Consider the following 27,762-nt stretch of genomic DNA (forward strand, 5'->3'; position numbering starts at 1 on the left):
TTCAAATAGACTGACATTTTTTGTTTATTTTTTCACGGGGCATCAGTGAGAAAGGCAGCATTTATTGTCCGTCCTTAATTGCCCTTGAAAGGTCAGTGGCCAGTTCGGCCATTTCAGAGGACAGTTAAAAGTACTGTGGGTCAGGAGGCGCCAGAAGAGGTAAAGGAAGGCAGGTCTCTTTCCTGAAATGACATCGGTGCAGCAGATGGGTTTTCCAGCAAAGGATGATGGTTTCACAGCACCTTGAGTGAGCGAAGGTGAAATGGGGCATATTTGCATTTGTGAATGAAATGGAAAATGGTTGAGCTGTTGTGGGGGGATTTGTATTAGTATTTGCTCATGGATTGTAAATGCAATGCACCCAAGCAAGGCAATTACTGCCCCTGTGCTTAAATTAGTGGCCTGTATGGGGATTGAACCCAGGACCTTGGCGTTATTAGCACCACGCTCTAACCATCTGAGCTAACAGGCCTTGACACTCAGCTACCTGTTAATGTTAATGTTGTACGCCTGTCACCTTTCATCAGCACTCTCTTTCTCTCTCCACAGATGCTGAGTTTCAGCAACACTTGCTCTTTTTCTTTCACATTTCCAACATGCACACACACTTTGACTTTGATTTCTATCTTCAAATGGCTTTTGCAAACTCCATTTATCCACAAAGCCTGCATTACCAATTCAACAATGCAACCACTCGGCCTGCACTTTCAATGCATTGTGCTTGCAAATTCCTCTCACTTCCATCTTCCCAAGCAAAGACCTCCATTCACAGGATAATTCTGAAGAAAAGCACCTTTCAATCACCAATCAATTCCTTTACAGCCACAATCTGGACTGCATGGTAGCGTGGCCGAGCGGTCTAAGGCGCTGGATTCAGGTTCCAGTCTCTTCGGAGGCGTGGGTTCGAATCCCACCGCTGCCAGCATTTGACTCCCTGTTCCTTTTGGGCACACTCATTCTGCTGTGCTGGGCACATTGTCGCCGGGACAAGTCCACTTCTTCCCTGCGGCCCCTTTGCTTTCACCACCTTGGCTCCTGTGCCAGTATTTGAAGACATGGCTAATGCTCGCAAACTCTCTTGGCCTGCGAGCGTTACCTTTCTATTTATGCTACTCTTTCAATAAAACTTCAATGTCAAGACATTCTACCAGGGCATTTTGAAAATCTTCATTGTCATTCGCAACTCTGCAATTCTTTCACATGAGTCCATTTCAGAAAGGTTTCAATCCTTGCCATTGTCCCTACAGCCACTGACAAATTGCTCCATTCTCTCTTTTCACCGCTGTCTATATCACAGAAATTCCAACCCATGTCTTCTGAAATTGAGTTTCGCATGGATTTCTGCTTCTCGAGTGCTCTATATTTTCTTACCATCTTTCTGATCATCTTCCGATAAGCCTCAGCTATTCGGCCTCTGAAGACCTTCGATTGCCATAGCTATCTTCATTTGAACTGCTAGTTTATCTGCTTCTGATGCAGCCAAATCAAAGAACCATAGCTCTACCATTTCTTTGAAAAGTTTGAATTTGGCAAGAGGATCGAGGCTTTCCACTTGGTAGATGGGAATTTAAACGTCATCATGTGGACATTCCTGGGATTTTCCCTGCTTTCCGAGGTAGGAAGAAGCTTTCCTGCTTTCCTCTGCACGAAGGTTTCAATGTGCTGCCGATCTGGCTGCCTGCAGTACTTTTACTTGCCGTCACCTCTTTCTGAACTCTATGGCACTGCAGGTCTGTGGCCCTGTTGCTCCCCTTCGCACGCTTTTTCAGGCATTGTCCACAAAGCAGTTTATTTTGCTGTCAATGGCACCAGGATGCCTCAAATAGCTGTAATGGCTGTGATGGCTATTTGCAGCATTTTATTTTAAGCCTGCTTTTCAATCGACCTGCACTGGCCTTTTTCAGCCTTTTGCAAGCTTGTCTTTGAATTAACTTGCAGCGGCATGCCCCAAATCAACCGATCACACCCCTTCGCTACTGAACCGCCGGCCCCTCAGTGCAGCTACTCACTGTTGCCAATGAAGTACTGCCTTCTGATAGTGCTTCACCTCTCGGAGCTCTGTCGACAGCTTCTGCGCCCCTCGCGGAATTCTGCTGCAGTGCCAAGCTGAATGTGACGCTCTCCCGATGTGCCGTAAAAAGTCCAAATCTTCGACAAATCGTTCGCTGTGACCGCATTGTGCTCCCTCTATCCTTCAAACACAAAGTCGCCAATCAATCACGCAGGTAGGACAGGTAAACTATATTGTGACTTCTTGATTTGACGATGAGAGTAGAATATCAATATCGCTGGAGAGTTTTCACCAGAGCGTCTTGCTCGTTCAACAAACAGATTCCGACTGCTATGTCACGTGACAGACGACATCATATCCTCCCTGACGATGCATACGAGTTATCGACATACCCGCTGAAAGACGTACGACAACAGCAACCATCGTCGGGGATCTGTGGACTTGCACTCCAAGGTGCCATTGTTCCTTTATACTTCTTCCATTTATTGTGTATTCCCTCGCCTTATTAGGCTTCCCCAAATGCGTTCCCTCACACCTCTGTGGATTGAATTCCAATTGCCGCTGTTCTGCCGATGTCACTCGTCCGTTCATATCTTCCTGCAGTCTCCAGCTTTCTCCTCATTATCACCCCTAAAGCCCAGTCTCCTTTGACAGCACCTTCCAAACCCGTCACCTCGATCGCCTTAAATGACAAGGGCAACAGTCGCATGGGGAACACCACTACCTACAAGTTCCCCACCAAAGCACACACCATCCTGACGTGGCATTATATCGCCGTTCTTTCACTGTCACTGAGTCACAATTCTGGAAGCCCCTCCCTAACAGCACTGGGTGTACCGGCTGCACATGGACTGCAGTAGTTCAAGAAGGTGGCTCGCCACCACCACCTTCTCAAGAGCAAATATTGATGGGCCAGCGATGCTAACATCCCATGAAGGAAGATAAAAGGGAACATGTGAGAAACTCAGTTCTCCTGGGTGGCAATTTGTTATTTGGCGATTTGAACGGAGGTAAGCCAGCAGAAAGATGCAAAGCAATGTTCAAATAGACTGACATTTTTTGTTTATTTTTTCACGGGGCATCAGTGAGAAAGGCAGCATTTATTGTCCGTCCTTAATTGCCCTTGAAAGGTCAGTGGCCAGTTCGGCCATTTCAGAGGACAGTTAAAAGTACTGTGGGTCAGGAGGCGCCAGAAGAGGTAAAGGAAGGCAGGTCTCTTTCCTGAAATGACATCGGTGCAGCAGATGGGTTTTCCAGCAAAGGATGATGGTTTCACAGCACCTTGAGTGAGCGAAGGTGAAATGGGGCATATTTGCATTTGTGAATGAAATGGAAAATGGTTGAGCTGTTGTGGGGGGATTTGTATTAGTATTTGCTCATGGATTGTAAATGCAATGCACCCAAGCAAGGCAATTACTGCCCCTGTGCTTAAATTAGTGGCCTGTATGGGGATTGAACCCAGGACCTTGGCGTTATTAGCACCACGCTCTAACCATCTGAGCTAACAGGCCTTGACACTCAGCTACCTGTTAATGTTAATGTTGTACGCCTGTCACCTTTCATCAGCACTCTCTTTCTCTCTCCACAGATGCTGAGTTTCAGCAACACTTGCTCTTTTTCTTTCACATTTCCAACATGCACACACACTTTGACTTTGATTTCTATCTTCAAATGGCTTTTGCAAACTCCATTTATCCACAAAGCCTGCATTACCAATTCAACAATGCAACCACTCGGCCTGCACTTTCAATGCATTGTGCTTACAAATTCCTCTCACTTCCATCTTCCCAAGCAAAGACCTCCATTCACAGGATAATTCTGAAGAAAAGCACCTTTCAATCACCAATCAATTCCTTTACAGCCACAACCTTGACTGCATGGTAGCGTGGCCGAGCGGTCTAAGGCGCTGGATTCAGGTTCCAGTCTCTTCGGAGGCGTGGGTTCGAATCCCACCGCTGCCAGCATTTGACTCCCTGTTCCTTTTGGGCACACTCATTCTGCTGTGCTGGGCACATTGTCGCCGGGACAAGTCCACTTCTTCCCTGCGGCCCCTTTGCTTTCACCACCTTGGCTCCTGTGCCAGTATTTGAAGACATGGCTAATGCTCGCAAACTCTCTTGGCCTGCGAGCGTTACCTTTCTATTTATGCTACTCTTTCAATAAAACTTCAATGTCAAGACATTCTACCAGGGCATTTTGAAAATCTTCATTGTCATTCGCAACTCTGCAATTCTTTCACATGAGTCCATTTCAGAAAGGTTTCAATCCTTGCCATTGTCCCTACAGCCACTGACAAATTGCTCCATTCTCTCTTTTCACCGCTGTCTATATCACAGAAATTCCAACCCATGTCTTCTGAAATTGAGTTTCGCATGGATTTCTGCTTCTCGAGTGCTCTATATTTTCTTACCATCTTTCTGATCATCTTCCGATAAGCCTCAGCTATTCGGCCTCTGAAGACCTTCGATTGCCATAGCTATCTTCATTTGAACTGCTAGTTTATCTGCTTCTGATGCAGCCAAATCAAAGAACCATAGCTCTACCATTTCTTTGAAAAGTTTGAATTTGGCAAGAGGATCGAGGCTTTCCACTTGGTAGATGGGAATTTAAACGTCATCATGTGGACATTCCTGGGATTTTCCCTGCTTTCCGAGGTAGGAAGAAGCTTTCCTGCTTTCCTCTGCACGAAGGTTTCAATGTGCTGCCGATCTGGCTGCCTGCAGTACTTTTACTTGCCGTCACCTCTTTCTGAACTCTATGGCACTGCAGGTCTGTGGCCCTGTTGCTCCCCTTCGCACGCTTTTTCAGGCATTGTCCACAAAGCAGTTTATTTTGCTGTCAATGGCACCAGGATGCCTCAAATAGCTGTAATGGCTGTGATGGCTATTTGCAGCATTTTATTTTAAGCCTGCTTTTCAATCGACCTGCACTGGCCTTTTTCAGCCTTTTGCAAGCTTGTCTTTGAATTAACTTGCAGCGGCATGCCCCAAATCAACCGATCACACCCCTTCGCTACTGAACCGCCGGCCCCTCAGTGCAGCTACTCACTGTTGCCAATGAAGTACTGCCTTCTGATAGTGCTTCACCTCTCGGAGCTCTGTCGACAGCTTCTGCGCCCCTCGCGGAATTCTGCTGCAGTGCCAAGCTGAATGTGACGCTCTCCCGATGTGCCGTAAAAAGTCCAAATCTTCGACAAATCGTTCGCTGTGACCGCATTGTGCTCCCTCTATCCTTCAAACACAAAGTCGCCAATCAATCACGCAGGTAGGACAGGTAAACTATATTGTGACTTCTTGATTTGACGATGAGAGTAGAATATCAATATCGCTGGAGAGTTTTCACCAGAGCGTCTTGCTCGTTCAACAAACAGATTCCGACTGCTATGTCACGTGACAGACGACATCATATCCTCCCTGACGATGCATACGAGTTATCGACATACCCGCTGAAAGACGTACGACAACAGCAACCATCGTCGGGGATCTGTGGACTTGCACTCCAAGGTGCCATTGTTCCTTTATACTTCTTCCATTTATTGTGTATTCCCTCGCCTTATTAGGCTTCCCCAAATGCGTTCCCTCACACCTCTGTGGATTGAATTCCAATTGCCGCTGTTCTGCCGATGTCACTCGTCCGTTCATATCTTCCTGCAGTCTCCAGCTTTCTCCTCATTATCACCCCTAAAGCCCAGTCTCCTTTGACAGCACCTTCCAAACCCGTCACCTCGATCGCCTTAAATGACAAGGGCAACAGTCGCATGGGGAACACCACTACCTACAAGTTCCCCACCAAAGCACACACCATCCTGACGTGGCATTATATCGCCGTTCTTTCACTGTCACTGAGTCACAATTCTGGAAGCCCCTCCCTAACAGCACTGGGTGTACCGGCTGCACATGGACTGCAGTAGTTCAAGAAGGTGGCTCGCCACCACCACCTTCTCAAGAGCAAATATTGATGGGCCAGCGATGCTAACATCCCATGAAGGAAGATAAAAGGGAACATGTGAGAAACTCAGTTCTCCTGGGTGGCAATTTGTTATTTGGCGATTTGAACGGAGGTAAGCCAGCAGAAAGATGCAAAGCAATGTTCAAATAGACTGACATTTTTTGTTTATTTTTTCACGGGGCATCAGTGAGAAAGGCAGCATTTATTGTCCGTCCTTAATTGCCCTTGAAAGGTCAGTGGCCAGTTCGGCCATTTCAGAGGACAGTTAAAAGTACTGTGGGTCAGGAGGCGCCAGAAGAGGTAAAGGAAGGCAGGTCTCTTTCCTGAAATGACATCGGTGCAGCAGATGGGTTTTCCAGCAAAGGATGATGGTTTCACAGCACCTTGAGTGAGCGAAGGTGAAATGGGGCATATTTGCATTTGTGAATGAAATGGAAAATGGTTGAGCTGTTGTGGGGGGATTTGTATTAGTATTTGCTCACGGATTGTAAATGCAATGCACCCAAGCAAGGCAATTACTGCCCCTGTGCTTAAATTAGTGGCCTGTATGGGGATTGAACCCAGGACCTTGGCGTTATTAGCACCACGCTCTAACCATCTGAGCTAACAGGCCTTGACACTCAACTACCTGTTGATGTTAATGTTGTACGTCTGTCACCTTTCATCAGCACTCTCTTTCTCTCTCCACAGATGCTGAGTTTTAGCAACACTTGCTCTTTTTCTTTCACATTTCCAACATGCACACACACTTTGACTTTGATTTCTATCTTCAAATGGCTTTTGCAAACTCCATTTATCCACAAAGCCTGCATTACCAATTCAACAATGCAACCACTCGGCCTGCACTTTCAATGCATTGTGCTTACAAATTCCTCTCACTTCCATCTTCCCAAGCAAAGACCTCCATTCACAGGATAATTCTGAAGAAAAGCACCTTTCAATCACCAATCAATTCCTTTACAGCCACAACCTTGACTGCAAGGTAGCGTGGCCGAGCGGTCTAAGGTGCTGGATTAAGGTTCCAGTCTCTTCGGAGGCGTGGGTTCGAATCCCACCGCTGCCAGCATTTGACTCCCTGTTCCTTTTGGGCACACTCAATCTGCTGTGCTGGGCACATTGTCGCCGGGACAAGTCCACTTCTTCCCTGCGGCCCCTTTGCTTTCACCACCTTGGCTCCTGTGCCAGTATTTGAAGACATGGCTAAAGCTCGCAAACTCTCTTGGCCTGCGAGCGTTACCTTTCTATTTATGCTACTCTTTCAATAAAACTTCAATGTCAAGACATTCTACCAGGGCATTTTGAAAATCTTCATTGTCATTCGCAACTCTGCAATTCTTTCACATGAGTCCATTTCAGAAAGGTTTCAATCCTTGCCATTGTCCCTACAGCCACTGACAAATTGCTCCATTCTCTCTTTTCACCGCTGTCTATATCACAGAAATTCCAACCCATGTCTCCTGAAATTGAGTTTCGCATGGATTTCTGCTTCTCGAGTGCTCTGTATTTTCTTACCATCTTTCTGATCATCTTCCGATAAGCCTCAGCTATTCGGCCTCTGAAGACCTTCGATTGCCATAGCTATCTTCATTTGAACTGCTAGTTTATCTGCTTCTGATGCAGCCAAATCAAAGAACCATAGCTCTACCATTTCTTTGAAAAGTTTGAATTTGGCAAGAGGATCGAGGCTTTCCACTTGGTAGATGGGAATTTAAACGTCATCATGTGGACATTCCTGGGATTTTCCCTGCTTTCCGAGGTAGGAAGAAGCTTTCCTGCTTTCCTCTGCACGAAGGTTTCAATGTGCTGCCGATCTGGCTGCCTGCAGTACTTTTACTTGCCGTCACCTCTTTCTGAACTCTATGGCACTGCAGGTCTGTGGCCCTGTTGCTCCCCTTCGCACGCTTTTTCAGGCATTGTCCACAAAGCAGTTTATTTTGCTGTCAATGGCACCAGGATGCCTCAAATAGCTGTAATGGCTGTGATGGCTATTTGCAGCATTTTATTTTAAGCCTGCTTTTCAATCGACCTGCACTGGCCTTTTTCAGCCTTTTGCAAGCTTGTCTTTGAATTAACTTGCAGCGGCATGCCCCAAATCAACCGATCACACCCCTTCGCTACTGAACCGCCGGCCCCTCAGTGCAGCTACTCACTGTTGCCAATGAAGTACTGCCTTCTGATAGTGCTTCACCTCTCGGAGCTCTGTCGACAGCTTCTGCGCCCCTCGCGGAATTCTGCTGCAGTGCCAAGCTGAATGTGACGCTCTCCCGATGTGCCGTAAAAAGTCCAAATCTTCGACAAATCGTTCGCTGTGACCGCATTGTGCTCCCTCTATCCTTCAAACACAAAGTCGCCAATCAATCACGCAGGTAGGACAGGTAAACTATATTGTGACTTCTTGATTTGACGATGAGAGTAGAATATCAATATCGCTGGAGAGTTTTCACCAGAGCGTCTTGCTCGTTCAACAAACAGATTCCGACTGCTATGTCACGTGACAGACGACATCATATCCTCCCTGACGATGCATACGAGTTATCGACATACCCGCTGAAAGACGTACGACAACAGCAACCATCGTCGGGGATCTGTGGACTTGCACTCCAAGGTGCCATTGTTCCTTTATACTTCTTCCATTTATTGTGTATTCCCTCGCCTTATTAGGCTTCCCCAAATGCGTTCCCTCACACCTCTGTGGATTGAATTCCAATTGCCGCTGTTCTGCCGATGTCACTCGTCCGTTCATATCTTCCTGCAGTCTCCAGCTTTCTCCTCATTATCACCCCTAAAGCCCAGTCTCCTTTGACAGCACCTTCCAAACCCGTCACCTCGATCGCCTTAAATGACAAGGGCAACAGTCGCATGGGGAACACCACTACCTACAAGTTCCCCACCAAAGCACACACCATCCTGACGTGGCATTATATCGCCGTTCTTTCACTGTCACTGAGTCACAATTCTGGAAGCCCCTCCCTAACAGCACTGGGTGTACCGGCTGCACATGGACTGCAGTAGTTCAAGAAGGTGGCTCGCCACCACCACCTTCTCAAGAGCAAATATTGATGGGCCAGCGATGCTAACATCCCATGAAGGAAGATAAAAGGGAACATGTGAGAAACTCAGTTCTCCTGGGTGGCAATTTGTTATTTGGCGATTTGAACGGAGGTAAGCCAGCAGAAAGATGCAAAGCAATGTTCAAATAGACTGACATTTTTTGTTTATTTTTTCACGGGGCATCAGTGAGAAAGGCAGCATTTATTGTCCGTCCTTAATTGCCCTTGAAAGGTCAGTGGCCAGTTCGGCCATTTCAGAGGACAGTTAAAAGTACTGTGGGTCAGGAGGCGCCAGAAGAGGTAAAGGAAGGCAGGTCTCTTTCCTGAAATGACATCGGTGCAGCAGATGGGTTTTCCAGCAAAGGATGATGGTTTCACAGCACCTTGAGTGAGCGAAGGTGAAATGGGGCATATTTGCATTTGTGAATGAAATGGAAAATGGTTGAGCTGTTGTGGGGGGATTTGTATTAGTATTTGCTCACGGATTGTAAATGCAATGCACCCAAGCAAGGCAATTACTGCCCCTGTGCTTAAATTAGTGGCCTGTATGGGGATTGAACCCAGGACCTTGGCATTATTAGCACCACGCTCTAACCATCTGAGCTAACAGGCCTTGACACTCAACTACCTGTTGATGTTAATGTTGTACGTCTGTCACCTTTCATCAGCACTCTCTTTCTCTCTCCACAGATGCTGAGTTTTAGCAACACTTGCTCTTTTTCTTTCACATTTCCAACATGCACACACACTTTGACTTTGATTTCTATCTTCAAATGGCTTTTGCAAACTCCATTTATCCACAAAGCCTGCATTACCAATTCAACAATGCAACCACTCGGCCTGCACTTTCAATGCATTGTGCTTACAAATTCCTCTCACTTCCATCTTCCCAAGCAAAGACCTCCATTCACAGGATAATTCTGAAGAAAAGCACCTTTCAATCACCAATCAATTCCTTTACAGCCACAACCTTGACTGCAAGGTAGCGTGGCCGAGCGGTCTAAGGTGCTGGATTAAGGTTCCAGTCTCTTCGGAGGCGTGGGTTCGAATCCCACCGCTGCCAGCATTTGACTCCCTGTTCCTTTTGGGCACACTCAATCTGCTGTGCTGGGCACATTGTCGCCGGGACAAGTCCACTTCTTCCCTGCGGCCCCTTTGCTTTCACCACCTTGGCTCCTGTGCCAGTATTTGAAGACATGGCTAAAGCTCGCAAACTCTCTTGGCCTGCGAGCGTTACCTTTCTATTTATGCTACTCTTTCAATAAAACTTCAATGTCAAGACATTCTACCAGGGCATTTTGAAAATCTTCATTGTCATTCGCAACTCTGCAATTCTTTCACATGAGTCCATTTCAGAAAGGTTTCAATCCTTGCCATTGTCCCTACAGCCACTGACAAATTGCTCCATTCTCTCTTTTCACCGCTGTCTATATCACAGAAATTCCAACCCATGTCTCCTGAAATTGAGTTTCGCATGGATTTCTGCTTCTCGAGTGCTCTGTATTTTCTTACCATCTTTCTGATCATCTTCCGATAAGCCTCAGCTATTCGGCCTCTGAAGACCTTCGATTGCCATAGCTATCTTCATTTGAACTGCTAGTTTATCTGCTTCTGATGCAGCCAAATCAAAGAACCATAGCTCTACCATTTCTTTGAAAAGTTTGAATTTGGCAAGAGGATCGAGGCTTTCCACTTGGTAGATGGGAATTTAAACGTCATCATGTGGACATTCCTGGGATTTTCCCTGCTTTCCGAGGTAGGAAGAAGCTTTCCTGCTTTCCTCTGCACGAAGGTTTCAATGTGCTGCCGATCTGGCTGCCCGCAGTACTTTTACTTGCCGTCACCTCTTTCAGAACTCTATGGCACTGCAGGTCTGTGGCCCTGTTGCTCCCCTTCGCACGCTTTTTCAGGCATTGTCCACAAAGCAGTTTATTTTGCTGTCAATGGCACCAGGATGCCTCAAATAGCTGTAATGGCTGTGATGGCTATTTGCAGCATTTTATTTTAAGCCTGCTTTTCAATCGACCTGCACTGGCCTTTTTCAGCCTTTTGCAAGCTTGTCTTTGAATTAACTTGCAGCGGCATGCCCCAAATCAACCGATCACACCCCTTCGCTACTGAACCGCCGGCCCCTCAGTGCAGCTACTCACTGTCGCCAATGAAGTACTGCCTTCTGATAGTGCTTCACCTCTCGGAGCTCTGTCGACAGCTTCTGCGCCCCTCGCGGAATTCTGCTGCAGTGCCAAGCTGAATGTGACGCTCTCCCGATGTGCCGTAAAAAGTCCAAATCTTCGACAAATCGTTCGCTGTGACCGCATTGTGCTCCCTCTATCCTTCAAACACAAAGTCGCCAATCAATCACGCAGGTAGGACAGGTAAACTATATTGTGACTTCTTGATTTGACGATGAGAGTAGAATATCAATATCGCTGGAGAGTTTTCACCAGAGCGTCTTGCTCGTTCAACAAACAGATTCCGACTGCTATGTCACGTGACAGACGACATCATATCCTCCCTGACGATGCATACGAGTTATCGACATACCCGCTGAAAGACTTACGACAACAGCAACCATCGTCGGGGATCTGTGGACTTGCACTCCAAGGTGCCATTGTTCCTTTATACTTCTTCCATTTATTGTGTATTCCCTCGCCTTATTAGCCTTCCCCAAATGCGTTCCCTCACACCTCTGTGGATTGAATTCCAATTGCCGCTGTTCTGCCGATGTCACTCGTCCGTTCATATCTTCCTGCAGTCTCCAGCTTTCTCCTCATTATCACCCCTAAAGCCCAGTCTCCTTTGACAGCACCTTCCAAACCCGTCACCTCGATCGCCTTAAATGACAAGGGCAACAGTCGCATGGGGAACACCACTACCTACAAGTTCCCCACCAAAGCACACACCATCCTGACGTGGCATTATATCGCCGTTCTTTCACTGTCACTGAGTCACAATTCTGGAAGCCCCTCCCTAACAGCACTGGGTGTACCGGCTGCACATGGACTGCAGTAGTTCAAGAAGGTGGCTCGCCACCACCACCTTCTCAAGAGCAATTATTGATGGGCCAGCGATGCTAACATCCCATGAAGGAAGATAAAAGGGAACATGTGAGAAACTCAGTTCTCCTGGGTGGCAATTTGTTATTTGGCGATTTGAACGGAGGGAAGCCAGCAGAAAGATGCAAAGCAATGTTCAAATAGACTGACATTTTTTGTTTATTTTTTCACGGGGCATCAGTGAGAAAGGCAGCATTTATTGTCCGTCCTTAATTGCCCTTGAAAGGTCAGTGGCCAGTTCGGCCATTTCAGAGGACAGTTAAAAGTACTGTGGGTCAGGAGGCGCCAGAAGAGGTAAAGGAAGGCAGGTCTCTTTCCTGAAATGACATCGGTGCAGCAGATGGGTTTTCCAGCAAAGGATGATGGTTTCACAGCACCTTGAGTGAGCGAAGGTGAAATGGGGCATATTTGCATTTGTGAATGAAATGGAAAATGGTTGAGCTGTTGTGGGGGGATTTGTATTAGTATTTGCTCACGGATTGTAAATGCAATGCACCCAAGCAAGGCAATTACTGCCCCTGTGCTTAAATTAGTGGCCTGTATGGGGATTGAACCCAGGACCTTGGCGTTATTAGCACCACGCTCTAACCATCTGAGCTAACAGGCCTTGACACTCAACTACCTGTTGATGTTAATGTTGTACGTCTGTCACCTTTCATCAGCACTCTCTTTCTCTCTCCACAGATGCTGAGTTTTAGCAACACTTGCTCTTTTTCTTTCACATTTCCAACATGCACACACACTTTGACTTTGATTTCTATCTTCAAATGGCTTTTGCAAACTCCATTTATCCACAAAGCCTGCATTACCAATTCAACAATGCAACCACTCGGCCTGCACTTTCAATGCATTGTGCTTACAAATTCCTCTCACTTCCATCTTCCCAAGCAAAGACCTCCATTCACAGGATAATTCTGAAGAAAAGCACCTTTCAATCACCAATCAATTCCTTTACAGCCACAACCTTGACTGCAAGGTAGCGTGGCCGAGCGGTCTAAGGTGCTGGATTAAGGTTCCAGTCTCTTCGGAGGCGTGGGTTCGAATCCCACCGCTGCCAGCATTTGACTCCCTGTTCCTTTTGGGCACACTCAATCTGCTGTGCTGGGCACATTGTCGCCGGGACAAGTCCACTTCTTCCCTGCGGCCCCTTTGCTTTCACCACCTTGGCTCCTGTGCCAGTATTTGAAGACATGGCTAAAGCTCGCAAACTCTCTTGGCCTGCGAGCGTTACCTTTCTATTTATGCTACTCTTTCAATAAAACTTCAATGTCAAGACATTCTACCAGGGCATTTTGAAAATCTTCATTGTCATTCGCAACTCTGCAATTCTTTCACATGAGTCCATTTCAGAAAGGTTTCAATCCTTGCCATTGTCCCTACAGCCACTGACAAATTGCTCCATTCTCTCTTTTCACCGCTGTCTATATCACAGAAATTCCAACCCATGTCTCCTGAAATTGAGTTTCGCATGGATTTCTGCTTCTCGAGTGCTCTGTATTTTCTTACCATCTTTCTGATCATCTTCCGATAAGCCTCAGCTATTCGGCCTCTGAAGACCTTCGATTGCCATAGCTATCTTCATTTGAACTGCTAGTTTATCTGCTTCTGATGCAGCCAAATCAAAGAACCATAGCTCTACCATTTCTTTGAAAAGTTTGAATTTGGCAAGAGGATCGAGGCTTTCCACTTGGTAGATGGGAATTTAAACGTCATCATGTGGACATTCCTGGGATTTTCCCTGCTTTCCGAGGTAGGAAGAAGCTTTCCTGCTTTCCTCTGCACGAAGGTTTCAATGTGCTGCCGATCTGGCTGCCCGCAGTACTTTTACTTGCCGTCACCTCTTTCAGAACTCTATGGCACTGCAGGTCTGTGGCCCTGTTGCTCCCCTTCGCACGCTTTTTCAGGCATTGTCCACAAAGCAGTTTATTTTGCTGTCAATGGCACCAGGATGCCTCAAATAGCTGTAATGGCTGTGATGGCTATTTGCAGCATTTTATTTTAAGCCTGCTTTTCAATCGACCTGCACTGGCCTTTTTCAGCCTTTTGCAAGCTTGTCTTTGAATTAACTTGCAGCGGCATGCCCCAAATCAACCGATCACACCCCTTCGCTACTGAACCGCCGGCCCCTCAGTGCAGCTACTCACTGTCGCCAATGAAGTACTGCCTTCTGATAGTGCTTCACCTCTCGGAGCTCTGTCGACAGCTTCTGCGCCCCTCGCGGAATTCTGCTGCAGTGCCAAGCTGAATGTGACGCTCTCCCGATGTGCCGTAAAAAGTCCAAATCTTCGACAAATCGTTCGCTGTGACCGCATTGTGCTCCCTCTATCCTTCAAACACAAAGTCGCCAATCAATCACGCAGGTAGGACAGGTAAACTATATTGTGACTTCTTGATTTGACGATGAGAGTAGAATATCAATATCGCTGGAGAGTTTTCACCAGAGCGTCTTGCTCGTTCAACAAACAGATTCCGACTGCTATGTCACGTGACAGACGACATCATATCCTCCCTGACGATGCATACGAGTTATCGACATACCCGCTGAAAGACTTACGACAACAGCAACCATCGTCGGGGATCTGTGGACTTGCACTCCAAGGTGCCATTGTTCCTTTATACTTCTTCCATTTATTGTGTATTCCCTCGCCTTATTAGCCTTCCCCAAATGCGTTCCCTCACACCTCTGTGGATTGAATTCCAATTGCCGCTGTTCTGCCGATGTCACTCGTCCGTTCATATCTTCCTGCAGTCTCCAGCTTTCTCCTCATTATCACCCCTAAAGCCCAGTCTCCTTTGACAGCACCTTCCAAACCCGTCACCTCGATCGCCTTAAATGACAAGGGCAACAGTCGCATGGGGAACACCACTACCTACAAGTTCCCCACCAAAGCACACACCATCCTGACGTGGCATTATATCGCCGTTCTTTCACTGTCACTGAGTCACAATTCTGGAAGCCCCTCCCTAACAGCACTGGGTGTACCGGCTGCACATGGACTGCAGTAGTTCAAGAAGGTGGCTCGCCACCACCACCTTCTCAAGAGCAATTATTGATGGGCCAGCGATGCTAACATCCCATGAAGGAAGATAAAAGGGAACATGTGAGAAACTCAGTTCTCCTGGGTGGCAATTTGTTATTTGGCGATTTGAACGGAGGGAAGCCAGCAGAAAGATGCAAAGCAATGTTCAAATAGACTGACATTTTTTGTTTATTTTTTCACGGGGCATCAGTGAGAAAGGCAGCATTTATTGTCCGTCCTTAATTGCCCTTGAAAGGTCAGTGGCCAGTTCGGCCATTTCAGAGGGCAGTTAAAAGTACTGTGGGTCAGGAGGCGCCAGAAGAGGTAAAGGAAGGCAGGTTTCTTTCCTGAAATGACATCGGTGCAGCAGATGGGTTTTCCAGCAAAGGATGATGGTTTCACAGCACCTTGAGTGAGCCAAGGTGAAATGGGGCATATTTGCATTTGTGAATGAATTGGAAAATGGTTGAGCTGTTGTGGGGGAATTTGTATTAGTATTTGCTCATGGATTGTAAATGCAATGCACCCAAGCAAGGCAATTACTGCCCCTGTGCTTAAATTAGTGGCCTGTATGGGGATTGAATCCAGGACCTTGGCGTTATTAGCACCACGCTCTAACCATCTGAGCTAACAGGCCTTGACACTCAACTACCTGTTGATGTTAATGTTGTACGTCTGTCACCTTTCATCAGCACTCTCTTTCTCTCTCCACAGATGCTGAGTTTTAGCAACACTTGCTCTTTTTCTTTCACATTTCCAACATGCACACACACTTTGACTTTGATTTCTATCTTCAAATGGCTTTTGCAAACTCCATTTATCCACAAAGCCTGCATTACCAATTCAACAATGCAACCACTCGGCCTGCACTTTCAATGCATTGTGCTTACAAATTCCTCTCACTTCCATCTTCCCAAGCAAAGACCTCCATTCACAGGATAATTCTGAAGAAAAGCACCTTTCAATCACCAATCAATTCCTTTACAGCCACAACCTTGACTGCAAGGTAGCGTGGCCGAGCTGTCTAAGGTGCTGGATTAAGGTTCCAGTCTCTTCGGAGGCGTGGGTTCGAATCCCACCGCTGCCAGCATTTGACTCCCTGTTCCTTTTGGGCACACTCAATCTGCTGTGCTGGGCACATTGTCGCCGGGACAAGTCCACTTCTTCCCTGCGGCCCCTTTGCTTTCACCACCTTGGCTCCTGTGCCAGTATTTGAAGACATGGCTAAAGCTCGCAAACTCTCTTGGCCTGCGAGCGTTACCTTTCTATTTATGCTACTCTTTCAATAAAACTTCAATGTCAAGACATTCTACCAGGGCATTTTGAAAATCTTCATTGTCATTCGCAACTCTGCAATTCTTTCACATGAGTCCATTTCAGAAAGGTTTCAATCCTTGCCATTGTCCCTACAGCCACTGACAAATTGCTCCATTCTCTCTTTTCACCGCTGTCTATATCACAGAAATTCCAACCCATGTCTCCTGAAATTGAGTTTCGCATGGATTTCTGCTTCTCGAGTGCTCTGTATTTTCTTACCATCTTTCTGATCATCTTCCGATAAGCCTCAGCTATTCGGCCTCTGAAGACCTTCGATTGCCATAGCTATCTTCATTTGAACTGCTAGTTTATCTGCTTCTGATGCAGCCAAATCAAAGAACCATAGCTCTACCATTTCTTTGAAAAGTTTGAATTTGGCAAGAGGATCGAGGCTTTCCACTTGGTAGATGGGAATTTAAACGTCATCATGTGGACATTCCTGGGATTTTCCCTGCTTTCCGAGGTAGGAAGAAGCTTTCCTGCTTTCCTCTGCACGAAGGTTTCAATGTGCTGCCGATCTGGCTGCCCGCAGTACTTTTACTTGCCGTCACCTCTTTCAGAACTCTATGGCACTGCAGGTCTGTGGCCCTGTTGCTCCCCTTCGCACGCTTTTTCAGGCATTGTCCACAAAGCAGTTTATTTTGCTGTCAATGGCACCAGGATGCCTCAAATAGCTGTAATGGCTGTGATGGCTATTTGCAGCATTTTATTTTAAGCCTGCTTTTCAATCGACCTGCACTGGCCTTTTTCAGCCTTTTGCAAGCTTGTCTTTGAATTAACTTGCAGCGGCATGCCCCAAATCAACCGATCACACCCCTTCGCTACTGAACCGCCGGCCCCTCAGTGCAGCTACTCACTGTCGCCAATGAAGTACTGCCTTCTGATAGTGCTTCACCTCTCGGAGCTCTGTCGACAGCTTCTGCGCCCCTCGCGGAATTCTGCTGCAGTGCCAAGCTGAATGTGACGCTCTCCCGATGTGCCGTAAAAAGTCCAAATCTTCGACAAATCGTTCGCTGTGACCGCATTGTGCTCCCTCTATCCTTCAAACACAAAGTCGCCAATCAATCACGCAGGTAGGACAGGTAAACTATATTGTGACTTCTTGATTTGACGATGAGAGTAGAAGATCAATATCGCTGGAGAGTTTTCACCAGAGCGTCTTGCTCGTTCAACAAACAGATTCCGACTGCTATGTCACGTGACAGACGACATCATATCCTCCCTGACGATGCATACGAGTTATCGACATACCCGCTGAAAGACTTACGACAACAGCAACCATCGTCGGGGATCTGTGGACTTGCACTCCAAGGTGCCATTGTTCCTTTATACTTCTTCCATTTATTGTGTATTCCCTCGCCTTATTAGCCTTCCCCAAATGCGTTCCCTCACACCTCTGTGGATTGAATTCCAATTGCCGCTGTTCTGCCGATGTCACTCGTCCGTTCATATCTTCCTGCAGTCTCCAGCTTTCTCCTCATTATCACCCCTAAAGCCCAGTCTCCTTTGACAGCACCTTCCAAACCCGTCACCTCGATCGCCTTAAATGACAAGGGCAACAGTCGCATGGGGAACACCACTACCTACAAGTTCCCCACCAAAGCACACACCATCCTGACGTGGCATTATATCGCCGTTCTTTCACTGTCACTGAGTCACAATTCTGGAAGCCCCTCCCTAACAGCACTGGGTGTACCGGCTGCACATGGACTGCAGTAGTTCAAGAAGGTGGCTCGCCACCACCACCTTCTCAAGAGCAATTATTGATGGGCCAGCGATGCTAACATCCCATGAAGGAAGATAAAAGGGAACATGTGAGAAACTCAGTTCTCCTGGGTGGCAATTTGTTATTTGGCGATTTGAACGGAGGGAAGCCAGCAGAAAGATGCAAAGCAATGTTCAAATAGACTGACATTTTTTGTTTATTTTTTCACGGGGCATCAGTGAGAAAGGCAGCATTTATTGTCCGTCCTTAATTGCCCTTGAAAGGTCAGTGGCCAGTTCGGCCATTTCAGAGGGCAGTTAAAAGTACTGTGGGTCAGGAGGCGCCAGAAGAGGTAAAGGAAGGCAGGTTTCTTTCCTGAAATGACATCGGTGCAGCAGATGGGTTTTCCAGCAAAGGATGATGGTTTCACAGCACCTTGAGTGAGCCAAGGTGAAATGGGGCATATTTGCATTTGTGAATGAATTGGAAAATGGTTGAGCTGTTGTGGGGGAATTTGTATTAGTATTTGCTCATGGATTGTAAATGCAATGCACCCAAGCAAGGCAATTACTGCCCCTGTGCTTAAATTAGTGGCCTGTATGGGGATTGAATCCAGGACCTTGGCGTTATTAGCACCACGCTCTAACCATCTGAGCTAACAGGCCTTGACACTCAACTACCTGTTGATGTTAATGTTGTACGTCTGTCACCTTTCATCAGCACTCTCTTTCTCTCTCCACAGATGCTGAGTTTTAGCAACACTTGCTCTTTTTCTTTCACATTTCCAACATGCACACACACTTTGACTTTGATTTCTATCTTCAAATGGCTTTTGCAAACTCCATTTATCCACAAAGCCTGCATTACCAATTCAACAATGCAACCACTCGGCCTGCACTTTCAATGCATTGTGCTTACAAATTCCTCTCACTTCCATCTTCCCAAGCAAAGACCTCCATTCACAGGATAATTCTGAAGAAAAGCACCTTTCAATCACCAATCAATTCCTTTACAGCCACAACCTTGACTGCAAGGTAGCGTGGCCGAGCGGTCTAAGGTGCTGGATTAAGGTTCCAGTCTCTTCGGAGGCGTGGGTTCGAATCCCACCGCTGCCAGCATTTGACTCCCTGTTCCTTTTGGGCACACTCAATCTGCTGTGCTGGGCACATTGTCGCCGGGACAAGTCCACTTCTTCCCTGCGGCCCCTTTGCTTTCACCACCTTGGCTCCTGTGCCAGTATTTGAAGACATGGCTAAAGCTCGCAAACTCTCTTGGCCTGCGAGCGTTACCTTTCTATTTATGCTACTCTTTCAATAAAACTTCAATGTCAAGACATTCTACCAGGGCATTTTGAAAATCTTCATTGTCATTCGCAACTCTGCAATTCTTTCACATGAGTTCATTTCAGAAAGGTTTCAATCCTTGCCATTGTCCCTACAGCCACTGACAAATTGCTCCATTCTCTCTTTTCACCGCTGTCTATATCACAGAAATTCCAACCCATGTCTCCTGAAATTGAGTTTCGCATGGATTTCTGCTTCTCGAGTGCTCTGTATTTTCTTACCATCTTTCTGATCATCTTCCGATAAGCCTCAGCTATTCGGCCTCTGAAGACCTTCGATTGCCATAGCTATCTTCATTTGAACTGCTAGTTTATCTGCTTCTGATGCAGCCAAATCAAAGAACCATAGCTCTACCATTTCTTTGAAAAGTTTGAATTTGGCAAGAGGATCGAGGCTTTCCACTTGGTAGATGGGAATTTAAACGTCATCATGTGGACATTCCTGGGATTTTCCCTGCTTTCCGAGGTAGGAAGAAGCTTTCCTGCTTTCCTCTGCACGAAGGTTTCAATGTGCTGCCGATCTGGCTGCCCGCAGTACTTTTACTTGCCGTCACCTCTTTCAGAACTCTATGGCACTGCAGGTCTGTGGCCCTGTTGCTCCCCTTCGCACGCTTTTTCAGGCATTGTCCACAAAGCAGTTTATTTTGCTGTCAATGGCACCAGGATGCCTCAAATAGCTGTAATGGCTGTGATGGCTATTTGCAGCATTTTATTTTAAGCCTGCTTTTCAATCGACCTGCACTGGCCTTTTTCAGCCTTTTGCAAGCTTGTCTTTGAATTAACTTGCAGCGGCATGCCCCAAATCAACCGATCACACCCCTTCGCTACTGAACCGCCGGCCCCTCAGTGCAGCTACTCACTGTCGCCAATGAAGTACTGCCTTCTGATAGTGCTTCACCTCTCGGAGCTCTGTCGACAGCTTCTGCGCCCCTCGCGGAATTCTGCTGCAGTGCCAAGCTGAATGTGACGCTCTCCCGATGTGCCGTAAAAAGTCCAAATCTTCGACAAATCGTTCGCTGTGACCGCATTGTGCTCCCTCTATCCTTCAAACACAAAGTCGCCAATCAATCACGCAGGTAGGACAGGTAAACTATATTGTGACTTCTTGATTTGACGATGAGAGTAGAAGATCAATATCGCTGGAGAGTTTTCACCAGAGCGTCTTGCTCGTTCAACAAACAGATTCCGACTGCTATGTCACGTGACAGACGACATCATATCCTCCCTGACGATGCATACGAGTTATCGACATACCCGCTGAAAGACTTACGACAACAGCAACCATCGTCGGGGATCTGTGGACTTGCACTCCAAGGTGCCATTGTTCCTTTATACTTCTTCCATTTATTGTGTATTCCCTCGCCTTATTAGCCTTCCCCAAATGCGTTCCCTCACACCTCTGTGGATTGAATTCCAATTGCCGCTGTTCTGCCGATGTCACTCGTCCGTTCATATCTTCCTGCAGTCTCCAGCTTTCTCCTCATTATCACCCCTAAAGCCCAGTCTCCTTTGACAGCACCTTCCAAACCCGTCACCTCGATCGCCTTAAATGACAAGGGCAACAGTCGCATGGGGAACACCACTACCTACAAGTTCCCCACCAAAGCACACACCATCCTGACGTGGCATTATATCGCCGTTCTTTCACTGTCACTGAGTCACAATTCTGGAAGCCCCTCCCTAACAGCACTGGGTGTACCGGCTGCACATGGACTGCAGTAGTTCAAGAAGGTGGCTCGCCACCACCACCTTCTCAAGAGCAATTATTGATGGGCCAGCGATGCTAACATCCCATGAAGGAAGATAAAAGGGAACATGTGAGAAACTCAGTTCTCCTGGGTGGCAATTTGTTATTTGGCGATTTGAACGGAGGGAAGCCAGCAGAAAGATGCAAAGCAATGTTCAAATAGACTGACATTTTTTGTTTATTTTTTCACGGGGCATCAGTGAGAAAGGCAGCATTTATTGTCCGTCCTTAATTGCCCTTGAAAGGTCAGTGGCCAGTTCGGCCATTTCAGAGGGCAGTTAAAAGTACTGTGGGTCAGGAGGCGCCAGAAGAGGTAAAGGAAGGCAGGTTTCTTTCCTGAAATGACATCGGTGCAGCAGATGGGTTTTCCAGCAAAGGATGATGGTTTCACAGCACCTTGAGTGAGCCAAGGTGAAATGGGGCATATTTGCATTTGTGAATGAATTGGAAAATGGTTGAGCTGTTGTGGGGGAATTTGTATTAGTATTTGCTCATGGATTGTAAATGCAATGCACCCAAGCAAGGCAATTACTGCCCCTGTGCTTAAATTAGTGGCCTGTATGGGGATTGAATCCAGGACCTTGGCGTTATTAGCACCACGCTCTAACCATCTGAGCTAACAGGCCTTGACACTCAACTACCTGTTGATGTTAATGTTGTACGTCTGTCACCTTTCATCAGCACTCTCTTTCTCTCTCCACAGATGCTGAGTTTTAGCAACACTTGCTCTTTTTCTTTCACATTTCCAACATGCACACACACTTTGACTTTGATTTCTATCTTCAAATGGCTTTTGCAAACTCCATTTATCCACAAAGCCTGCATTACCAATTCAACAATGCAACCACTCGGCCTGCACTTTCAATGCATTGTGCTTACAAATTCCTCTCACTTCCATCTTCCCAAGCAAAGACCTCCATTCACAGGATAATTCTGAAGAAAAGCACCTTTCAATCACCAATCAATTCCTTTACAGCCACAACCTTGACTGCAAGGTAGCGTGGCCGAGCGGTCTAAGGTGCTGGATTAAGGTTCCAGTCTCTTCGGAGGCGTGGGTTCGAATCCCACCGCTGCCAGCATTTGACTCCCTGTTCCTTTTGGGCACACTCAATCTGCTGTGCTGGGCACATTGTCGCCGGGACAAGTCCACTTCTTCCCTGCGGCCCCTTTGCTTTCACCACCTTGGCTCCTGTGCCAGTATTTGAAGACATGGCTAAAGCTCGCAAACTCTCTTGGCCTGCGAGCGTTACCTTTCTATTTATGCTACTCTTTCAATAAAACTTCAATGTCAAGACATTCTACCAGGGCATTTTGAAAATCTTCATTGTCATTCGCAACTCTGCAATTCTTTCACATGAGTCCATTTCAGAAAGGTTTCAATCCTTGCCATTGTCCCTACAGCCACTGACAAATTGCTCCATTCTCTCTTTTCACCGCTGTCTATATCACAGAAATTCCAACCCATGTCTCCTGAAATTGAGTTTCGCATGGATTTCTGCTTCTCGAGTGCTCTGTATTTTCTTACCATCTTTCTGATCATCTTCCGATAAGCCTCAGCTATTCGGCCTCTGAAGACCTTCGATTGCCATAGCTATCTTCATTTGAACTGCTAGTTTATCTGCTTCTGATGCAGCCAAATCAAAGAACCATAGCTCTACCATTTCTTTGAAAAGTTTGAATTTGGCAAGAGGATCGAGGCTTTCCACTTGGTAGATGGGAATTTAAACGTCATCATGTGGACATTCCTGGGATTTTCCCTGCTTTCCGAGGTAGGAAGAAGCTTTCCTGCTTTCCTCTGCACGAAGGTTTCAATGTGCTGCCGATCTGGCTGCCCGCAGTACTTTTACTTGCCGTCACCTCTTTCAGAACTCTATGGCACTGCAGGTCTGTGGCCCTGTTGCTCCCCTTCGCACGCTTTTTCAGGCATTGTCCACAAAGCAGTTTATTTTGCTGTCAATGGCACCAGGATGCCTCAAATAGCTGTAATGGCTGTGATGGCTATTTGCAGCATTTTATTTTAAGCCTGCTTTTCAATCGACCTGCACTGGCCTTTTTCAGCCTTTTGCAAGCTTGTCTTTGAATTAACTTGCAGCGGCATGCCCCAAATCAACCGATCACACCCCTTCGCTACTGAACCGCCGGCCCCTCAGTGCAGCTACTCACTGTCGCCAATGAAGTACTGCCTTCTGATAGTGCTTCACCTCTCGGAGCTCTGTCGACAGCTTCTGCGCCCCTCGCGGAATTCTGCTGCAGTGCCAAGCTGAATGTGACGCTCTCCCGATGTGCCGTAAAAAGTCCAAATCTTCGACAAATCGTTCGCTGTGACCGCATTGTGCTCCCTCTATCCTTCAAACACAAAGTCGCCAATCAATCACGCAGGTAGGACAGGTAAACTATATTGTGACTTCTTGATTTGACGATGAGAGTAGAATATCAATATCGCTGGAGAGTTTTCACCAGAGCGTCTTGCTCGTTCAACAAACAGATTCCGACTGCTATGTCACGTGACAGACGACATCATATCCTCCCTGACGATGCATACGAGTTATCGACATACCCGCTGAAAGACTTACGACAACAGCAACCATCGTCGGGGATCTGTGGACTTGCACTCCAAGGTGCCATTGTTCCTTTATACTTCTTCCATTTATTGTGTATTCCCTCGCCTTATTAGCCTTCCCCAAATGCGTTCCCTCACACCTCTGTGGATTGAATTCCAATTGCCGCTGTTCTGCCGATGTCACTCGTCCGTTCATATCTTCCTGCAGTCTCCAGCTTTCTCCTCATTATCACCCCTAAAGCCCAGTCTCCTTTGACAGCACCTTCCAAACCCGTCACCTCGATCGCCTTAAATGACAAGGGCAACAGTCGCATGGGGAACACCACTACCTACAAGTTCCCCACCAAAGCACACACCATCCTGACGTGGCATTATATCGCCGTTCTTTCACTGTCACTGAGTCACAATTCTGGAAGCCCCTCCCTAACAGCACTGGGTGTACCGGCTGCACATGGACTGCAGTAGTTCAAGAAGGTGGCTCGCCACCACCACCTTCTCAAGAGCAATTATTGATGGGCCAGCGATGCTAACATCCCATGAAGGAAGATAAAAGGGAACATGTGAGAAACTCAGTTCTCCTGGGTGGCAATTTGTTATTTGGCGATTTGAACGGAGGGAAGCCAGCAGAAAGATGCAAAGCAATGTTCAAATAGACTGACATTTTTTGTTTATTTTTTCACGGGGCATCAGTGAGAAAGGCAGCATTTATTGTCCGTCCTTAATTGCCCTTGAAAGGTCAGTGGCCAGTTCGGCCATTTCAGAGGGCAGTTAAAAGTACTGTGGGTCAGGAGGCGCCAGAAGAGGTAAAGGAAGGCAGGTTTCTTTCCTGAAATGACATCGGTGCAGCAGATGGGTTTTCCAGCAAAGGATGATGGTTTCACAGCACCTTGAGTGAGCCAAGGTGAAATGGGGCATATTTGCATTTGTGAATGAATTGGAAAATGGTTGAGCTGTTGTGGGGGAATTTGTATTAGTATTTGCTCATGGATTGTAAATGCAATGCACCCAAGCAAGGCAATTACTGCCCCTGTGCTTAAATTAGTGGCCTGTATGGGGATTGAACCCAGGACCTTGGCGTTATTAGCACCACGCTCTAACCATCTGAGCTAACAGGCCTTGACACTCAACTACCTGTTGATGTTAATGTTGTACGTCTGTCACCTTTCATCAGCACTCTCTTTCTCTCTCCACAGATGCTGAGTTTTAGCAACACTTGCTCTTTTTCTTTCACATTTCCAACATGCACACACACTTTGACTTTGATTTCTATCTTCAAATGGCTTTTGCAAACTCCATTTATCCACAAAGCCTGCATTACCAATTCAACAATGCAACCACTCGGCCTGCACTTTCAATGCATTGTGCTTACAAATTCCTCTCACTTCCATCTTCCCAAGCAAAGACCTCCATTCACAGGATAATTCTGAAGAAAAGCACCTTTCAATCACCAATCAATTCCTTTACAGCCACAACCTTGACTGCAAGGTAGCGTGGCCGAGCGGTCTAAGGCGCTGGATTAAGGTTCCAGTCTCTTCGGAGGCGTGGGTTCGAATCCCACCGCTGCCAGCATTTGACTCCCTGTTCCTTTTGGGCACACTCAATCTGCTGTGCTGGGCACATTGTCGCCGGGACAAGTCCACTTCTTCCCTGCGGCCCCTTTGCTTTCACCACCTTGGCTCCTGTGCCAGTATTTGAAGACATGGCTAAAGCTCGCAAACTCTCTTGGCCTGCGAGCGTTACCTTTCTATTTATGCTAATCTTTCAATAAAACTTCAATGTCAAGACATTCTACCAGGGCATTTTGAAAATTTTCATTGTCATTCGCAACTCTGCAATTCTTTCACATGAGTCCATTTCAGAAAGGTTTCAATCCTTGCCATTGTCCCTACAGCCACTGACAAATTGCTCCATTCTCTCTTTTCACCGCTGTCTATATCACAGAAATTCCAACCCATGTCTCCTGAAATTGAGTTTCGCATGGATTTCTGCTTCTCGAGTGCTCTGTATTTTCTTACCATCTTTCTGATCATCTTCCGATAAGCCTCAGCTATTCGGCCTCTGAAGACCTTCGATTGCCATAGCTATCTTCATTTGAACTGCTAGTTTATCTGCTTCTGATGCAGCCAAATCAAAGAACCATAGCTCTACCATTTCTTTGAAAAGTTTGAATTTGGCAAGAGGATCGAGGCTTTCCACTTGGTAGATGGGAATTTAAACGTCATCATGTGGACATTCCTGGGATTTTCCCTGCTTTCCGAGGTAGGAAGAAGCTTTCCTGCTTTCCTCTGCACGAAGGTTTCAATGTGCTGCCGATCTGGCTGCCCGCAGTACTTTTACTTGCCGTCACCTCTTTCAGAACTCTATGGCACTGCAGGTCTGTGGCCCTGTTGCTCCCCTTCGCACGCTTTTTCAGGCATTGTCCACAAAGCAGTTTATTTTGCTGTCAATGGCACCAGGATGCCTCAAATAGCTGTAATGGCTGTGATGGCTATTTGCAGCATTTTATTTTAAGCCTGCTTTTCAATCGACCTGCACTGGCCTTTTTCAGCCTTTTGCAAGCTTGTCTTTGAATTAACTTGCAGCGGCATGCCCCAAATCAACCGATCACACCCCTTCGCTACTGAACCGCCGGCCCCTCAGTGCAGCTACTCACTGTCGCCAATGAAGTACTGCCTTCTGATAGTGCTTCACCTCTCGGAGCTCTGTCGACAGCTTCTGCGCCCCTCGCGGAATTCTGCTGCAGTGCCAAGCTGAATGTGACGCTCTCCCGATGTGCCGTAAAAAGTCCAAATCTTCGACAAATCGTTCGCTGTGACCGCATTGTGCTCCCTCTATCCTTCAAACACAAAGTCGCCAATCAATCACGCAGGTAGGACAGGTAAACTATATTGTGACTTCTTGATTTGACGATGAGAGTAGAATATCAATATCGCTGGAGAGTTTTCACCAGAGCGTCTTGCTCGTTCAACAAACAGATTCCGACTGCTATGTCACGTGACAGACGACATCATATCCTCCCTGACGATGCATACGAGTTATCGACATACCCGCTGAAAGACTTACGACAACAGCAACCATCGTCGGGGATCTGTGGACTTGCACTCCAAGGTGCCATTGTTCCTTTATACTTCTTCCATTTATTGTGTATTCCCTCGCCTTATTAGCCTTCCCCAAATGCGTTCCCTCACACCTCTGTGGATTGAATTCCAATTGCCGCTGTTCTGCCGATGTCACTCGTCCGTTCATATCTTCCTGCAGTCTCCAGCTTTCTCCTCATTATCACCCCTAAAGCCCAGTCTCCTTTGACAGCACCTTCCAAACCCGTCACCTCGATCGCCTTAAATGACAAGGGCAACAGTCGCATGGGGAACACCACTACCTACAAGTTCCCCACCAAAGCACACACCATCCTGACGTGGCATTATATCGCCGTTCTTTCACTGTCACTGAGTCACAATTCTGGAAGCCCCTCCCTAACAGCACTGGGTGTACCGGCTGCACATGGACTGCAGTAGTTCAAGAAGGTGGCTCGCCACCACCACCTTCTCAAGAGCAATTATTGATGGGCCAGCGATGCTAACATCCCATGAAGGAAGATAAAAGGGAACATGTGAGAAACTCAGTTCTCCTGGGTGGCAATTTGTTATTTGGCGATTTGAACGGAGGGAAGCCAGCAGAAAGATGCAAAGCAATGTTCAAATAGACTGACATTTTTTGTTTATTTTTTCACGGGGCATCAGTGAGAAAGGCAGCATTTATTGTCCGTCCTTAATTGCCCTTGAAAGGTCAGTGGCCAGTTCGGCCATTTCAGAGGGCAGTTAAAAGTACTGTGGGTCAGGAGGCGCCAGAAGAGGTAAAGGAAGGCAGGTTTCTTTCCTGAAATGACATCGGTGCAGCAGATGGGTTTTCCAGCAAAGGATGATGGTTTCACAGCACCTTGAGTGAGCCAAGGTGAAATGGGGCATATTTGCATTTGTGAATGAATTGGAAAATGGTTGAGCTGTTG

The 27,762-nt window shown here is 46.8% G+C and overlaps 18 non-coding genes across 18 annotated transcripts; 9 read left to right on the forward strand and 9 right to left on the reverse strand.

Moving 5' to 3' along the window:
* Nucleotides 1–398: 398 nt before the first annotated feature.
* trnai-aau (transfer RNA isoleucine (anticodon AAU)) lies at nt 399–472 on the reverse strand. Its single transcript has one exon. It is a non-coding gene; the product is annotated as a tRNA-Ile (tRNA).
* A 368-nt stretch (nt 473–840) lies between these two features.
* trnal-cag (transfer RNA leucine (anticodon CAG)) lies at nt 841–922 on the forward strand. The gene has a single exon. It is a non-coding gene; the product is annotated as a tRNA-Leu (tRNA).
* A 2,526-nt stretch (nt 923–3,448) lies between these two features.
* On the reverse strand, nt 3,449–3,522 carry trnai-aau (transfer RNA isoleucine (anticodon AAU)). The gene has a single exon. It is a non-coding gene; the product is annotated as a tRNA-Ile (tRNA).
* Nucleotides 3,523–3,890: 368 nt separating this feature from the next.
* On the forward strand, nt 3,891–3,972 carry trnal-cag (transfer RNA leucine (anticodon CAG)). Its single transcript has one exon. It is a non-coding gene; the product is annotated as a tRNA-Leu (tRNA).
* A 2,526-nt stretch (nt 3,973–6,498) lies between these two features.
* Nucleotides 6,499–6,572, reverse strand: trnai-aau (transfer RNA isoleucine (anticodon AAU)). The gene has a single exon. It is a non-coding gene; the product is annotated as a tRNA-Ile (tRNA).
* Nucleotides 6,573–6,940: 368 nt separating this feature from the next.
* On the forward strand, nt 6,941–7,022 carry trnal-aag (transfer RNA leucine (anticodon AAG)). Its single transcript has one exon. It is a non-coding gene; the product is annotated as a tRNA-Leu (tRNA).
* A 2,526-nt stretch (nt 7,023–9,548) lies between these two features.
* On the reverse strand, nt 9,549–9,622 carry trnai-aau (transfer RNA isoleucine (anticodon AAU)). Its single transcript has one exon. It is a non-coding gene; the product is annotated as a tRNA-Ile (tRNA).
* A 368-nt stretch (nt 9,623–9,990) lies between these two features.
* trnal-aag (transfer RNA leucine (anticodon AAG)) lies at nt 9,991–10,072 on the forward strand. Its single transcript has one exon. It is a non-coding gene; the product is annotated as a tRNA-Leu (tRNA).
* Nucleotides 10,073–12,598: 2,526 nt separating this feature from the next.
* Nucleotides 12,599–12,672, reverse strand: trnai-aau (transfer RNA isoleucine (anticodon AAU)). The gene has a single exon. It is a non-coding gene; the product is annotated as a tRNA-Ile (tRNA).
* A 368-nt stretch (nt 12,673–13,040) lies between these two features.
* trnal-aag (transfer RNA leucine (anticodon AAG)) lies at nt 13,041–13,122 on the forward strand. The gene has a single exon. It is a non-coding gene; the product is annotated as a tRNA-Leu (tRNA).
* A 2,526-nt stretch (nt 13,123–15,648) lies between these two features.
* On the reverse strand, nt 15,649–15,722 carry trnai-aau (transfer RNA isoleucine (anticodon AAU)). The gene has a single exon. It is a non-coding gene; the product is annotated as a tRNA-Ile (tRNA).
* Nucleotides 15,723–16,090: 368 nt separating this feature from the next.
* trnal-aag (transfer RNA leucine (anticodon AAG)) lies at nt 16,091–16,172 on the forward strand. Its single transcript has one exon. It is a non-coding gene; the product is annotated as a tRNA-Leu (tRNA).
* A 2,526-nt stretch (nt 16,173–18,698) lies between these two features.
* On the reverse strand, nt 18,699–18,772 carry trnai-aau (transfer RNA isoleucine (anticodon AAU)). The gene has a single exon. It is a non-coding gene; the product is annotated as a tRNA-Ile (tRNA).
* A 368-nt stretch (nt 18,773–19,140) lies between these two features.
* Nucleotides 19,141–19,222, forward strand: trnal-aag (transfer RNA leucine (anticodon AAG)). Its single transcript has one exon. It is a non-coding gene; the product is annotated as a tRNA-Leu (tRNA).
* A 2,526-nt stretch (nt 19,223–21,748) lies between these two features.
* On the reverse strand, nt 21,749–21,822 carry trnai-aau (transfer RNA isoleucine (anticodon AAU)). Its single transcript has one exon. It is a non-coding gene; the product is annotated as a tRNA-Ile (tRNA).
* Nucleotides 21,823–22,190: 368 nt separating this feature from the next.
* Nucleotides 22,191–22,272, forward strand: trnal-aag (transfer RNA leucine (anticodon AAG)). The gene has a single exon. It is a non-coding gene; the product is annotated as a tRNA-Leu (tRNA).
* Nucleotides 22,273–24,798: 2,526 nt separating this feature from the next.
* trnai-aau (transfer RNA isoleucine (anticodon AAU)) lies at nt 24,799–24,872 on the reverse strand. The gene has a single exon. It is a non-coding gene; the product is annotated as a tRNA-Ile (tRNA).
* Nucleotides 24,873–25,240: 368 nt separating this feature from the next.
* On the forward strand, nt 25,241–25,322 carry trnal-aag (transfer RNA leucine (anticodon AAG)). Its single transcript has one exon. It is a non-coding gene; the product is annotated as a tRNA-Leu (tRNA).
* The last annotated feature ends 2,440 nt before the right edge of the window (nt 25,323–27,762 follow it).

This window comes from Heterodontus francisci, chromosome 34 (assembly GCF_036365525.1).
Source record: "Heterodontus francisci isolate sHetFra1 chromosome 34, sHetFra1.hap1, whole genome shotgun sequence".
Lineage (NCBI taxonomy): Eukaryota > Metazoa > Chordata > Chondrichthyes > Heterodontiformes > Heterodontidae > Heterodontus > Heterodontus francisci.